Source organism: Doryrhamphus excisus, chromosome 4 (assembly GCF_030265055.1).
Source record: "Doryrhamphus excisus isolate RoL2022-K1 chromosome 4, RoL_Dexc_1.0, whole genome shotgun sequence".
Lineage (NCBI taxonomy): Eukaryota > Metazoa > Chordata > Actinopteri > Syngnathiformes > Syngnathidae > Doryrhamphus > Doryrhamphus excisus.
Window position 1 is genome coordinate 26,535,090 of NC_080469.1, and position 13,993 is coordinate 26,549,082.

The 13,993-nt window shown below is 44.8% G+C and overlaps 5 non-coding genes across 5 annotated transcripts; 2 read left to right on the forward strand and 3 right to left on the reverse strand.

The window, feature by feature from the left end:
- The first annotated feature begins 318 nt into the window (after positions 1-318).
- trnal-cag (transfer RNA leucine (anticodon CAG)) lies at positions 319-400 on the forward strand. The gene has a single exon. It is a non-coding gene; the product is annotated as a tRNA-Leu (tRNA).
- Positions 401-3,457: 3,057 nt separating this feature from the next.
- Positions 3,458-3,529, forward strand: trnaq-cug (transfer RNA glutamine (anticodon CUG)). The gene has a single exon. It is a non-coding gene; the product is annotated as a tRNA-Gln (tRNA).
- Positions 3,530-7,309: 3,780 nt separating this feature from the next.
- trnaq-cug (transfer RNA glutamine (anticodon CUG)) lies at positions 7,310-7,381 on the reverse strand. The gene has a single exon. It is a non-coding gene; the product is annotated as a tRNA-Gln (tRNA).
- Positions 7,382-8,436: 1,055 nt separating this feature from the next.
- Positions 8,437-8,518, reverse strand: trnal-cag (transfer RNA leucine (anticodon CAG)). Its single transcript has one exon. It is a non-coding gene; the product is annotated as a tRNA-Leu (tRNA).
- A 522-nt stretch (positions 8,519-9,040) lies between these two features.
- Positions 9,041-9,113, reverse strand: trnav-cac (transfer RNA valine (anticodon CAC)). The gene has a single exon. It is a non-coding gene; the product is annotated as a tRNA-Val (tRNA).
- Between the last annotated feature and the right edge of the window lie 4,880 nt (positions 9,114-13,993).

Here is a 13,993-nt window from a genome sequence, read left to right on the forward strand (position 1 = left end):
CCTACGAAGTGAGCCCCCAGGCCTTTGGTCAAAGGACTTGTTTTTGTGTATTTGGAATGAAATGTTTTCTGCATGTTGAACAGTTTTCAACAGGAAAGATATCTTTCAGATGTAAAAGTGCTGAATCACCCAATGTGGGGCTCCAACCAACTACCATGAGATTAAGAGTCTCATGCTCTACTGACTGAGCTAACCGGGCCTTTTTCTGCTCTAGATATCATTTTTTGTTCTGTTTTTATTGATGTGGCCATCCTGATGTTTGATCAATTCCACAACTGACCTAGTTTCTCAGGGGAGAGAAGGAGCAAAACCTGGAAGGTCAGGATGGCCGAGCGGTCGAAGGCGCTGCATTCAGGTTGCAGTCTCTAATGAGGCGTGGGTTCGAATCCCACTTCTGACAGCTTCTTGCATCTTGAAGTGGCGTCACCCAGTAAACCAGGGGTGCTTTTCAACATGACCGCTGCTGAAAAGTGTACAAAGCAGACCTATTGCATCCTGGGGTCTTGCGTTTCTCCGGAAAACACTCTTTGTACTTCAACATGACCTCGGATGAAAAGTATGAAAACCAGAGTCATGGAAATACCAGAAGAGGACTGCAGGAATTGAACAAACAAGCCCCTCTTTGCTAGGCTTGTAATTTGACCAACTATCTTTTCCCCTCCTCTGCTGAGTGTCCACTGAATGTAGGTGGCTGTTCTCGCAGGGACATCAATTAGTTAAATTAGTTGTATCACTGGTTGAAATCCCACAGCTGGCATTTTCCTGGTCAGGTCCATTATCCACGACTGGAATGACTTGGCATCAAAGGACTGTCAGATTGTACAACACAGCTGAGCACTTGGAGAAAAAGATTGAGAGAGGTCTTCGGGTTTGCTCTACCCGAATCGTAACCCTACTGAAGGTTATATGTCACATTGTGACATACAAAACAGGAACTCCATGTCTGGGAATTGTGCACCAGCTTTCCACGTGACAGGGGGTGATACTGTCCACTACACTATATATCTGGGGACGTCAACCAATGAAAACCATCCATTTTCTGTACCTTTTCTGTATCCTCATCAACGGACTGTATTCCCCACCCGTTACCAGCATGGGGACATTCCAACCCAAGTTGAGAACACACTGGACCAGGTACACAGCAACATACATGGCACAGACACAGCTTCCCATTGCCCCCACTTTTAGCAAATGACTGAAAAAGCAGAACGCCACCTTAAAAGCTGAAATACTCACTTGGGAGAGTGTTAGACTGACGTTCTGAAGGTCCCTGATTCAAGCCTGGGATTCAGCACAATCCCTGTTCATGTTGCGACTTGGCAAACAGTTTGAAAAGGCTTATTGGCTGGCTTCATTCTTCACAAGGCCAGAGATGAGGTTACAAGACAAACCAGTGACCTCAAGGGCACACGTTGAGTCCACCTGGCCGTGTTCTCTAGACGAGTCTCTTGTAATGCAATCGTGAATAAACCCAGTCTGTGATTTATTGTTCCCAAGTACCAAACACTAATCTGATCCCAAGTCCCGATTTCTATGCCAAAAAAGCCTTAGGTCTAACCCTAAACCCAGTCCTAACTGCCTTCTCCAGTCGAGCACCTTATCTTGTTGTGTAGTACTTACCAGAAACTCAATGCATAAGGCTAAAAATAAGCAATTAGCTAAAAATGTCATCCAATACTTCTCTACAAGAGAGGAGAAATATGATCTCAGGGAAGAAGTACATTTGAAACACTTCTATGCTAGTACTTATATGCACCCAGACAAGGTTAGAGGAGGTTACAAGCCAAACCATTGACTCCAATCTTGAAGTGGCGTAAACCAGGGGTGCTTGTTCTAGTGAGACGCGTTTGCTCTACCCGAATCGTAACCCTACAGAATTGATACCCGCATTCGCCAAGGAATCCTTTTCCGAAATCTGTTTTTTGTAGAAGAGATGACAGAATTGATTTCAGGATCTATCCATCAGCATCAGACAAATACCCCAAACCTAATCCTGGCCGTGTTCTCTAGACCAGTCTCTTGTCATGTAATAGTGAAGAAACCCAGTCCGTGATTTATTGTTCCCATGTACCAAACAATAATCTGAGCCCCAATACCAATTTCTATGCCAAATACAGCCTTAGGCCTAACCCTAAACCCAGTCCTAACTGCCTTCTCCAGTCCAGCACCTTATCTTGTTGTGTAGTACTTACCAGAAACTCAAGTCCATCATTTATTGATGTTTTATTCAGTCGCCTCAGGATGACAGCAGTTCACAGATAGCGCTTCAAGATTACCCGAACTGTTCGACCAAGGACCAACCCAAATCCGCCACTAGAGCACCAGGGACTGCATCGTGGCTGCAGTCAGAAAGGCAGAGACTGTGTCGCGTTGACGTACTCCAGCAAAGGAACCAAAATAGGAATGAGACTGGACCTTCTCTGCCAACAATGCATCAGCAGGGTAGAGCGCTTGCTTAGCATGTGAGAGGTAGCGGGATCAATGCCCGCATTCTCAAAAAGCACTTTTCTTTTTTGTGATTAAATGTTCCCAAGTACCGAACACTAATCCGGGCCCCAATCCCGATATCGAGGCCAAATACAGCTATAGGTATCACCCTAAACCCAGTCCTGTCTAGCATTGTCCTGTCTAGCATTCTCCTGTCTAGCACCTTGTCTTGTCTTGTTGTGGGATCAATGTCCGCAGTCTCCTGGGAGTTCTTTGCCTTTTGTAGAGGAGATGTTGGGACCGGAAATGAATCCACGATCGATCCACGTGGGAGACCCGGGTCTGATTCCTGGCCAATGCAGCAGGGCTGTTTTCATACCTTTCATCGTGAAAAAAGTGCCCAGACAGTTTTCGGGACCAACTGATGACCTCTGAATTCGATCAGAAAGTCTCCACCTGAGACTTTCCACCTCAGACTCTCCACCACAATACTTGATTATCTAATCCAAATCCTGTCCATAGTGGCATTCCCAGCCACAGCGCGTTAGAGAACCTCAATGAGACATCGTCGAACGCCCGGCTGTACTCACTCGCCCCAAAACAACAAGACCTTCCATAGGTCAGTTGGAAGAGCGGAAGACTGTAGTGGTTCTAGCTGGCATCCTTAGGTCGCTGGTTCAAGTCCGTCTCGAAAGACAAGCCTTTTGCTTATGTTGTGTCTGGAAAGAATGGCAATACCGTCTTTTCTGAAGGACCTCACCTTCCCTGTCAATGGAGTTGGACTTGAGTCTTTGTCACACAGTCTGAAATTGGCAAACCGAGAAATTCTGAATGAGTGGCCAATGCAGTTTGTCTATTTGAATACGTTTCATCTCAACTCCTGTTGGAAAAGGGCAGCTATTTCCATAAGAGCACAAGACCCCTGGATTGTACCCCAAAATACTTTGCGCTCATCAAAGAGTAAAGTTGGTGTCCTGGTTTGCAATGCGTCCATTGTTATGCCAGAAGGTGCCAGTCATCCAAAACAAAGGGTTCCATGGTATAATGGTTAGCACTCTGGACTCTGAATCCAGTGATCCAAGTTCAAGTCTTGGTGGAACCGACTTGCCCTGCAGCAATCGAGTGTTTGGACTGTGTCATCCTTAACAGTAAGAATATGATGACTTATTGATTTACTCTACAAATCAGTGGTAACCATGGATCAGGATGAGGTCCCCAAACGACGCCAATGTCTGTGACAGCTGATGTCAAGGATCAGCTGATCAGAAGATACTTGGTTTGTGTGCAGGGCCACAAGTCTTTCCAGTTCCAGTTAAAAGCCAGGCCACTCATGTAGTTTCCATAAAGTACCAAGGGATTGTCCTGTTGCCCTCGTATTTTGAGGGCAAAACGGAGGCGTTTGCAAGTGGACCTCAGACCTGGTACCTGAACATGGACTTGAATCCCGGACACTCAGATCAAACGTTTCATGTTGAGGTGACAGGCTCAACCTTTGTCTTGTCTGACCATGAACTCTTTTTGTCCAAAAGATATTTGGCTTGTCCATGTGGGCAGTTTAAGACCTCTGTCCATCTTGGAGGTGGACATTTCGGGACCGGGGCTTCTTCATCTCTGCAAGGACAAGTACAGTATGCCAGAAGATTTTGTCTTCATTGAGTTGTCCTCGTTTATCAAGGGCTAGCTGGATAGCTAGAGCATGGTAGAGCATCAGACTTTTAATCTGAGGGTCCAGGGTTCAAGTCCTTGTTCAGGCAGTGAGGAGAAGTTTTAAATGTGAAACCAATCTCTTTTATCTTCCTCCTGTGGTCAAGTCCAGAATGCCAGAAGACTTCTGCTCCCTCAACACCGAAAAGGCCAAAGAGAAGCGACACAGTCTCTGCCTTTCTGAGTGCAGACCAAAAGCAGTCCCTGGTGGTCTAGTGGCTAGGATTCGGTGCTCTCACTGCTGCGGCTGGATTGGTTTTTCCTGGAGATAGGATTTGTCTTCGGCCTCGGTGGAATGGTTGGGGTCACCTTGAAGCGCTACTTGAGAACAATAAATCACGGACTGGGATTCTTCATTATGCCATGACAAGAGACTAGTCTACAGAACATGGCCAGGATTAGGTTTGGGGTATTTGTCTGATGCTGAGGGATCGATCGTGGACTCATTTCCGATCCCGACATCTCTTTTACAAAATACAAAGGATTCCTTGGAGAATGCGGGTATCGATTCTGCTACTTCTCGCATGCTAAGCAAGCACTTTACCATTTGAGGCAATTCCCCGGGTTTGGGGTATTTGTCGAATGCTAAGGGGTAGATCCAATCCCAACATCTATTCTACAAAAGGCAAAGAACTCCTAGGAGACTGCGGGCATTGATCCCAAAACAAGACAAGACAAGGTGCTAGACTGGAGAATGCAGTTAGGACTGGGTTTAGGGTGATACCTATGGCTGTATTTGGCCTAGATATGGGGATTGGGGCCCAGATTAGTGTTCGGTACTTGGAACATTTAATCACCAAAAACAGAAGAGACTATGGAGAATGCGGGCATTGATCCCGCAACCTCTCACATGCTAAGCGAGCACTCTACCATTTGAGCTAATTCCGCTGCTGTTGGCAGGGAAGGTCCAGTCTCATAACTATTTTGGTTCCTTTGCTGGAGTACATCAAAGCGACACAGTCTCTGCCTTTCAGAGTACAGCCATGCGGGCATGTGGGTGTATCAAGACAAACTGTGAGATGAGTATAATAAATTAAAACAATATAATGAATAATCACCTTCAAGATGTATCAATAAGAGTGCTGAATCGCCCAATGTGGGGCTCGAACAAACGACACTGAGATTAAGAGTCTCATTCTCTACCGACTGAGCTTGTCGGGCCTTTTTATGCCCTGAACATCATTTTTTTTTTTGTTGTTATTGATGTTGCCTTCCTGATGTTTGATCAATTCCTCAGCTGTCCTAGTTTCTCAGGGAACAGAAGGAGCAAGATGTTCAGTCATCGCTGAGAATTTTGTTCTGGTTTAAGGTATTTGTCGGATGTAGATCCAATCCCAACTTCTCTTCTACAAAGGGCAAATAACTCCTTGGAGACTGTGGGCATTGATCCCCCTACCTCTCACATGCTAAGCAAGCGCTACTTGGGAAAATTTCATCGCAAAAAACAAAAGAGATTATGTAGAATGCATTGATCCCACTACCTTTCACATGTTAAGCGAGCGCTTTACCATTTGAGCTAATTCCCCTGCTGGAGCAGCGTTGGCAGAGAAGGTCCAGTCTAACAACTATTTTGGTTCCTTTGCTGGAGTACGTCAAAGTGACACAGTCTCTCAGAGTGCAGCCATAACGTTCGATTCCCGGTCAGGAAACTGACATTTGGACAGGTTTTGAGTGGAGAATTTGGGTTGGTCCTCGGTCGAACGGTTAGGGTCATCTTTAAGCGCTATCTGCGAACTGCTGTCATCCTGAAGCGACTGACGACAGAAATACGAATAAAACATATCAATAAATTATAGACTTGAGATTAATTATCATACTCCCTGTTGGTCTACCATTTTAAGCGCGTCTTAGAACGGCGCAGCTGCAAAAAGCCCCCTTCTCTTCCTGCCTAGTTGTTTTGACATATTTCAGATTGTGCAGATGCGGCATAGGCCGGCCAATCAGAAGTTGCCACCGCCCTGGACAGTGGCAGATGTTGTCCAGTTGGAGAAGGACCACCAAATCCTCCTGCAGGTGGATGCCGCTGGTCCTGGCTAGCTTGCAAACCTTTTCAATGAACCTGACTCTAAAATTCAAGTGTTGCTCACAGACGAATAGGAAGCAACTGGGAGCAGCAATCAGCACCTCCAAGTCAGAGTTTTTGGTTCTTGCTTTTTCAGTTAGTGCCAAAAGTGGGGGAAGGGTGAAGCTATGTCTGTGCCAAGTCCTGTCGTCATCGCCGATGTGGCCTCAGTAATGTGGTTGACGAGTCTGCCTCCAGGTGGGAGGTTGACCATCTGGCAACTCTATCTCCAGTCAAAACCTATCCAAATCTCAATTCTTTGACCAGGAATCGAACCAATGCCGCGGCGGTGAGAGCTGCGAATCCTAGCCACTAGACCACCAGGGACTGCTTTATGGGAGCACTCTGAAAGGCAGAGACTGTGTCGCTTTGACGTAGTCCAGCAAAGGAACCAAAATAGTTCTGAGACTGGACCTTCTCTGCCAACGCTGCAACAGCAAGGGAATTAGCTCAAATGGTAGAGCGCTCGCTTAGCATGTGAGAAGTAGCAGAATTGATACCTGCATTCTCATAGGAATCCTTTTCCGTAATACATTTTTTGTCGAAGAGATGTTGGGATCAGAATTGAGTCCAGGATCTATCCTTCAGCGTCAGACAAATACCCCAAACCTAATCCTGGCCGTGTTCTCTAGACTTGTCCTTGTTGAGATGAAGAAGCCCTGGTCCCGAAATTTCCACCTCCAAGATGGACTGAGGTCTTAAACAGCCCACATGGACAAGCCAAATATCTTGTTCATGGTCAGACAAGACAAAGGTTGAGCCAGTCACCTGAACCTGAAACTGGATTCAAGTCCCTGTTCAGGTGACCAGGTCTGAAGTCCACTTGCAAACGCCTCCTTTTTGCCCTCAAACTACGAGGGCAACAGGATAATCCCTTGGTACTCTACGGAAACTACATGAGGAGACTGGCTTTTAACTGGAACTGGAAAGACTTGTGGCCCCGCACACAAACCAAGTATCTTCTGATCAGCTTGACATCAGCTGTCACAGACATTGGCGTCGTTTTGGGGACCTCATCCTGATCCACAGTTACCACTTATTTGTAGAGTAAGTAAATAAGTCATCATACTCTTACAGGAAGACTCAGTCCAAACACTCAATTGCTGCAGGGCAAGTAGGTTCCACCAAGACTTGAACTTGGACCACTGGATTCAGAGTCCAGAGTGCTAACCATTACACCATGGAACCCTTTGTTTTGGATGTGACTGGCACCTTCTGGCGTAACAATGGAGGCTTTGCAAACCAGGACAACAACTTTACTCTCTGATGAGTGCAAAGTATTTTCGGGTACAATCCAGGGGTCTTGTGCTCTCACGGAAATGGCTGTCCTTTTCCAACAGGAGTTGAGATGAAACGTATTCAAATAGACACTCAAATGATCACTCAATCAGAATTACTCCGTTTGCCAATTTCAGACTGCGTGACAAAGACTCAAGTCCAACTCCATTGACAGGGAAGCGGAGGTCCTTCAGACAAGAAGGTATTGCCATTCTTTCCTGGCAGACATAACATAAGAAACAGCTTGTCCTTCGAGCCCGACTTGAACCAGCGACCTAAGGATGCCAGCTTGAACCACTACAGTCCTCCGCTCTTCCGAATGAGCTATCGAAGGTCTTGTTGTTTTGAGGCAAATGAGTACAGCCAAGTGTTTGACAGCGTCTTCACTGTGTACTGCTTTCCTTTCCTGAGACGCCGGATGGTGGTCCAGAATCTCTTCGAAGCCGTCCGGAAGTCCTTCTCCATGGCTTCTCCAAACTCCTCCCATGTCAGAGTTTTTGCCTCAGCGAATGCCAAAGCCGCGGACCGCTTGGTCTGTCGGTTCCTGTCAGCTGAAGTCCCATGAGCCAAAAAGGCCCAATAGAACTCCTTCAGCTTGACGGCATCCCTCACCAACGGTATCCACCAACGGGTTCTAGGATTACCGCCACGACAGGCCCTGACCACCTTAGGGCCACTGCCGCCTCGACAATGGAGGCACAGAACATCCCTGCCTCCCTCTGGATCTTGCAGGTCACTGGGAAGATATTCGGCTCGAAGGACCATTTGGTCCCGAACATGAAACTTTTGATCTGAGTGTCCCGGATTCAAGTCCCTCTTCAGGTGACCAGGTCTGAGGTCCTCTTGCAAACGCCTCCTTTTGCCCTCAAAATACAAGGGCAACAGGACAATACCTTGGTACTTTATGGAAACTACATGAGGAGCCAGGCTTTTAACTGGAACTGGAAAGACTTGCGGCCCCGCACTGTCAGAAGTGGGATTTGAACACACGCCTCATTAGAGACTGCAACCTGAATGCAGCGCCTTCGACCACTCGGCCATCCTGACCCTACAGGTCTCGCTCCTTCTGTTCCCTGAGAAACTAGGTCAGCTGTGGAATTGATCAAACATCAGGATGGCCACATCAATAAAAACAGAACAAAAAATTATATCTAGAGCTGTAAAAGGCCTGATTAGCTCAGCCGTAGAGTATGAGACTCTTAATCTCATGGTCGTGGGTTAGAGCCCCATATTGGGGATTCAGCATTTTTATTGATACATCTGAAAGATATCTTTCCCTGTATGTTTCAGGATCCATTTGAAGGTTCTCTTAATGGTTTTTAAATGCCTTAGGGGTTGTGGGCCTTCTTATTTTTCTGAATTTCTTTTACGTGATGAACCCTCGCGGTCCATCAGGTCCTCCAACACCGACCTGTTATGTATTCCTAGCCCATCAGTCATCCGGGAAATATGGATTGTGTGTCCAAACTGGGGATGGATGCTTGTGTACACACCTTCAGACATCAAGCACATATCCTTGTTCTTATTTGTCATCTTGATTTTTTTGTAAAAGGAGGTCTTGAAAGGCCATGTTTCCAACCAGTTTTGAACTGGGGACCTTTTGCGTGTGAGGCAAACGTGATAACCACTACACTATGGAAACCTGAAGGAAGGGGCTTTTAAGGGGACTGGTGAAGTCACAAAGCAGTTGTCAAACAATGAAACACAACGATGTGTCCGAAGTGGGGGCAGATTGGGGCTGACTCCAAATGAGTCTTAATTAGTGTTTTGGTGTTGCAGAAACTGTCGCAGCCTTCTTGTGCACCGGCGGGAATGAACTCAAAGGACAGAGCTCTTGCTTTACATGCAGGAGATAGTGGGTTTGATACCTGTATTCTCCAAGTGGTATGTTATGGCTTTTTCTTGCCAACAAAAGCGTTCTTAATCTCCGACATCGTACCTTATACTTTGATTGATTGCATGTGTGAGGGAGCTGCCAATCATCCCTCTTTGATCAGGTGTATGCCCCACCTACACACGGCCATGTTTACTTATTTGTGTATATAGCTGGCTTTTGTTATTTACACATACATCCTGGTTAGTACTTTAATTATATTTGTTTGCCATTTAAGTTGTTTCATTGCCACCTTAGTTAGTTTTCATTTAGAAGTCATTGGTTTGGTTCCTAATTTCTCATCAGTTTCTCCTTTCTTACGAGAAGGTGATTGATCGGGGCACAAGCATGGAGGTGCGCCCATGGGAGTGCAGGCTAGAGGCTGATCACCTTGATTGGACTCTCCCAAGTGTCACCTGGAGGAGGGGGTGGGGGGGTTAACTGTATAGTTTCTGGGTAAATGTAGTTAAATGTAGTCTAGTGCTTAAAATGTATCCAGAAAGTGGAACTTAAGTGTGCTAATATTGAAAGGCTTTTGGAACATAAAAGAAAAGTGTTGAAATTGTAAATATGGTACCTTTTAGATAAATTGCCTCACCCTCTCATTGGGGAATTATGGTTGGCCCTTCACGGGTAAAAGGGGCTGGTGAATTGCTGGGTGGAAGGCCTGTTGTGTGTGTGCTGGGGAAAATACTGTTGGACTGTCTGGTCTGGGGTGCGCTTCAGAGGCTATGGCTATCCTGGGCTCGTAAGAGGCCATTTTAAAAACTAAAATCTTACAGCATGCTAATGAATCATTAGCATCAGCAATGCAGCCCCATGAGGCTTGGAACCATTTTAGTCAACTGGTTAGAGAATGGATTCATTTCTTGAATCTTCATGTGCACACGAAACCACCTGCTGGCCGTGGATCGAATTACAGGCGGATGTATCTTCATGTGTGATGCATTGAATGCTCATCTGTTTTGGCTCTTGGAAATTATGTACCACAAAAAAATGTATAACCGAATGATTAATCTACAAAGTGTAAGATAAAATATACAGTATATATAAAATACTGAATGTTTTCTTGTCCATAAATGCCATGTATCATGTGATATGGCTAGCTTCATCATGGTTGTGTTGTTTATACTGTAATATGTTACTATTATAATGTAGTACTATTAACCTTACCATGGATGGGTGAAGGTCATGTGGTACAATTCTGGCCCCTCCCTCAAATGAATCAAGCCTTGGTACACGCTTTGTAGAAGTGCCCACTCGATTTTTCGACACACACTTCGAAGCCCTGGCACCTCATCACTACTAATGATGTTTACTGATGTGATACAGGTGTGGTCAAAACTAGTGTATTTGTATATCACCACACAAGTGGACAGACAATACAATTCCAAAAGCAACACACACCTGCCATGACCCTGATTCGACCAGGGTTGCTGCGGCCACAACACAGAGTACGAACCACGATACCGTTACGGCTGTGAGCTATGCTTTTCTGGGCAAGAACCATAAACTCAGATTCGGAGGTGCAGATTGCTCATTCCAGCTGCTTCAAATTTATCTGTGAGCAAAGCTTGAATTTTAGACTCAAATCAATTGAAAAGGCTGTCATGCACGTTTTCCTTTTGTTAGAATAAAATGTAGATAGAATTAATATAATGTCAGTTATCACCCTCATATCCATTTGCTTAGACAATAGAAAGTGTTTGACTGTGCTGAAGAGGGAATGTTCCTGTGACCCTGATCTCAGACCCCCAGTGACCCCCAGGTCCTGAAGGTGCCTGGATGCGCCAACAGCAACCCTGCCTGCAGATGTTTCTGTTAATCCTGCAAGAATGTGTCAAGATAAGAACTCATAAAACAATAAAAGTAACTAGAAAATTCCCGCGGAAATTTTGATGGACTGGCCACCTGTGCTGTGAAACTCGGGCCCGGTGGGCCAACGGCTACCGCGATAGCAACTAGCAAGAAAGCCTCAAGTACGGAAAAAGTTGATGCAGTCCCATAGTGTCCCCACATCATGCCAAGTGTGTAATTGCCTTTAAACTTGAGTAAATTAGCTTAAATGCTAACAATCATTATGCCAGCACCTAGCAAGAGAGCCTCAAGTTTAGAAAGTGCCAAGGTTGTCCGATAACCTCCCTACATCATGCCATGTGTGTATTTGCCTTTAAACGTGAGTAAATTAGCTTAAATGCTAACATGCTAACAGTTATCATGCTAGCACCTAGCAAGAGACCCTCAAGTTTAGAAAGTGCCAAGGTTGTCCTATAACCTCCCTACATCATGCCATGTGTGTATTTGCCTTTAGACATGAGTAAATTAGCTTAAATGCTAACATGCTAACAATCATTATGCTAGCACCTAGCAAGAGAGCCTCAAGTTTAGAAAGTGCCAAGGTTGTCCTATAACCTCCCTACATCATGCCATGTGTGTATTTGCCTTTAAATATGAGTAAATTAGCTTAAATGTTAACATGCTAACAGTCGTCATGCTAGCACCTAGCAAGAGAGCCTCAAGTTTAGAAAGTGCCAAGGTTGTCCTATAACCTCCCTACACCATGCCAAATGTGTATTTGCCTGAAGACATGAGTAAATTAGCTTAAATGCTAACATGCTAACGGCTACCATGCTAGCACCTAGCAAGAGAGCATCAAATTGAGAAAGTGCCAAGGTTGTCCTATAACCTCCCCACATCATGTCATGTGTGTATTTGCCTTTAAACGTGAGTAAATTAGCTTAAATGCTAACATGCTAACAATCATTAAGCTAGCACCTAGCAAGAGAGCCTCAAGTTTAGAAAGTGCCAAGGTTGTCCTATAACCTCCCTACACCATGCCATATGTGTATTTGCCTGAAGACATGAGTAAATTAGCTTAAATGCTAACATGCTAACGGCTACCATGCTAGCACCTAGCAAGATAGCATCAAGATGAGAAAGTGCCAAGGTTGTCCTATAACCTCCCCACATCATGTCATGTGTGTATTTGCCTTTAAACGTGAGTAAATTAGCTTAAATGTTAACATGCTAACAATCATTATGCTAGCACCTAGCAAGAGAGCCTCAAGTTTAGAAAGTGCCAAGGTTGTCCTATAACCTCCCTACACCATGCCATATGTGTATTTGCCTGAAGACATGAGTAAATTAGCTTAAATGCTAACATGCTAACGGCTACCATGCTAGCACCTAGCAAGAGAGCATCAAGTTGAGAAAGTGCCAAGGTTGTCCTATAACCTCCCTACATCATGCCATGTGTGTATTTGCCTTTAGACATGAGTAAATTAGCTTAAATGCTAACATGCTAACGGCTAACATGCTAGCACCTAGCAAGAGAGCCTCAAGTTTAGAAAGTGCCAAGGATGTCCTATAACGTCCCTGCATCATGCATGTGTGTATTTGCCTTTAAACATGAGCAAATTAGCTTAAATGCTAACATGCTAACAGTCATCATGCTAGCACCTAGCAAGAGACCCTCAAGTTTCGAAAGTGCCAAGGTTGTCCTATAACCTCCCCACATCATGTCATGTGTGTATTTGCCTTTAAACATGAGTAAATTAGCTTAAATGCTAACATGCTAACAATCATTATGCTAGCACCTAGCAAGAGAGCCTCAAGTTTAGAAAGTGCCAGGGTTGTCCTATAACCTCCCTACATCATGCCATGTGTGTATTTGCCTTTAGACATGATTACATTAGCTTAAATGCTAACATGCTAACGGCTACCATGCTAGCACCTAGCAAGAGAGCATCAAGTTGAGAAAGTGCCAAGGTTGTCCTACAACCTCCCCACATCATGTCATGTGTGTATTTGCCTTTAGACATGAGTAAATTAGCTTAAATGCTAACATGCTAACGGCTACCATGCTAGCACCTAGCAAGAGAGCCTCAAGTTTAGAAAGTGCCAAGGTTGTCCTATAACCTCCCTACATCATGCCATTTGTGTATTTGCCTTTAGACATGAGTAAATTAGCTTAATTGCTAACATGCTAGCACCTAGCAAGACAGCCTTAAGTTTAGAAACTGCCAAGGATGTCCTATGACGTCCCTGCATCATGCATGTGTGTATTAGCCTTTAAACGTGAATAAATTAGCTTAAATGCTAACATGCTAACAATCATTATGCTAGCACCTAGCAAGAGAGCCTCAAGTTTAGGAAGTGCCACGGTTATCCTATAACCTCCCTACATCAAGCCATGTGTGTATTTGCCTTTAGACATGAGTAAATTAGCTTAAATGCTAACGTGCTAACGGCTACCATGCTGGCACCTAGCAAGAGGGCCTCAAGTTTAGAAAGTGCCAAGGTTGTCCTATAACCTCCCTACATCATGTCATGTGTGCATTTGCCTGTAGACATGAGTAAAGTAGCTTAAATGCTAACACGCTAACAGTCATTATGCTAGCACCTAGCAAGAGAGTCCCAAGTTTAGAAAGTGCCAAGGGTGTCCTATAACCTCCCTACATCATGCCATGTGTGTATTTGCCTTTAGACATGAGTAAATTAGTTTAAATGCTAACATGCTAACGGCTAACATGCTATCACCTAGCAAGAGAGTTTCAAGTTTACAAAGTGCCAAGGTTGTCCTTCAACCTCCCTATATCATGCCATGTGTGTATATGCCTTTAAACGTGAGTAAATTAGCTTAAATGCTA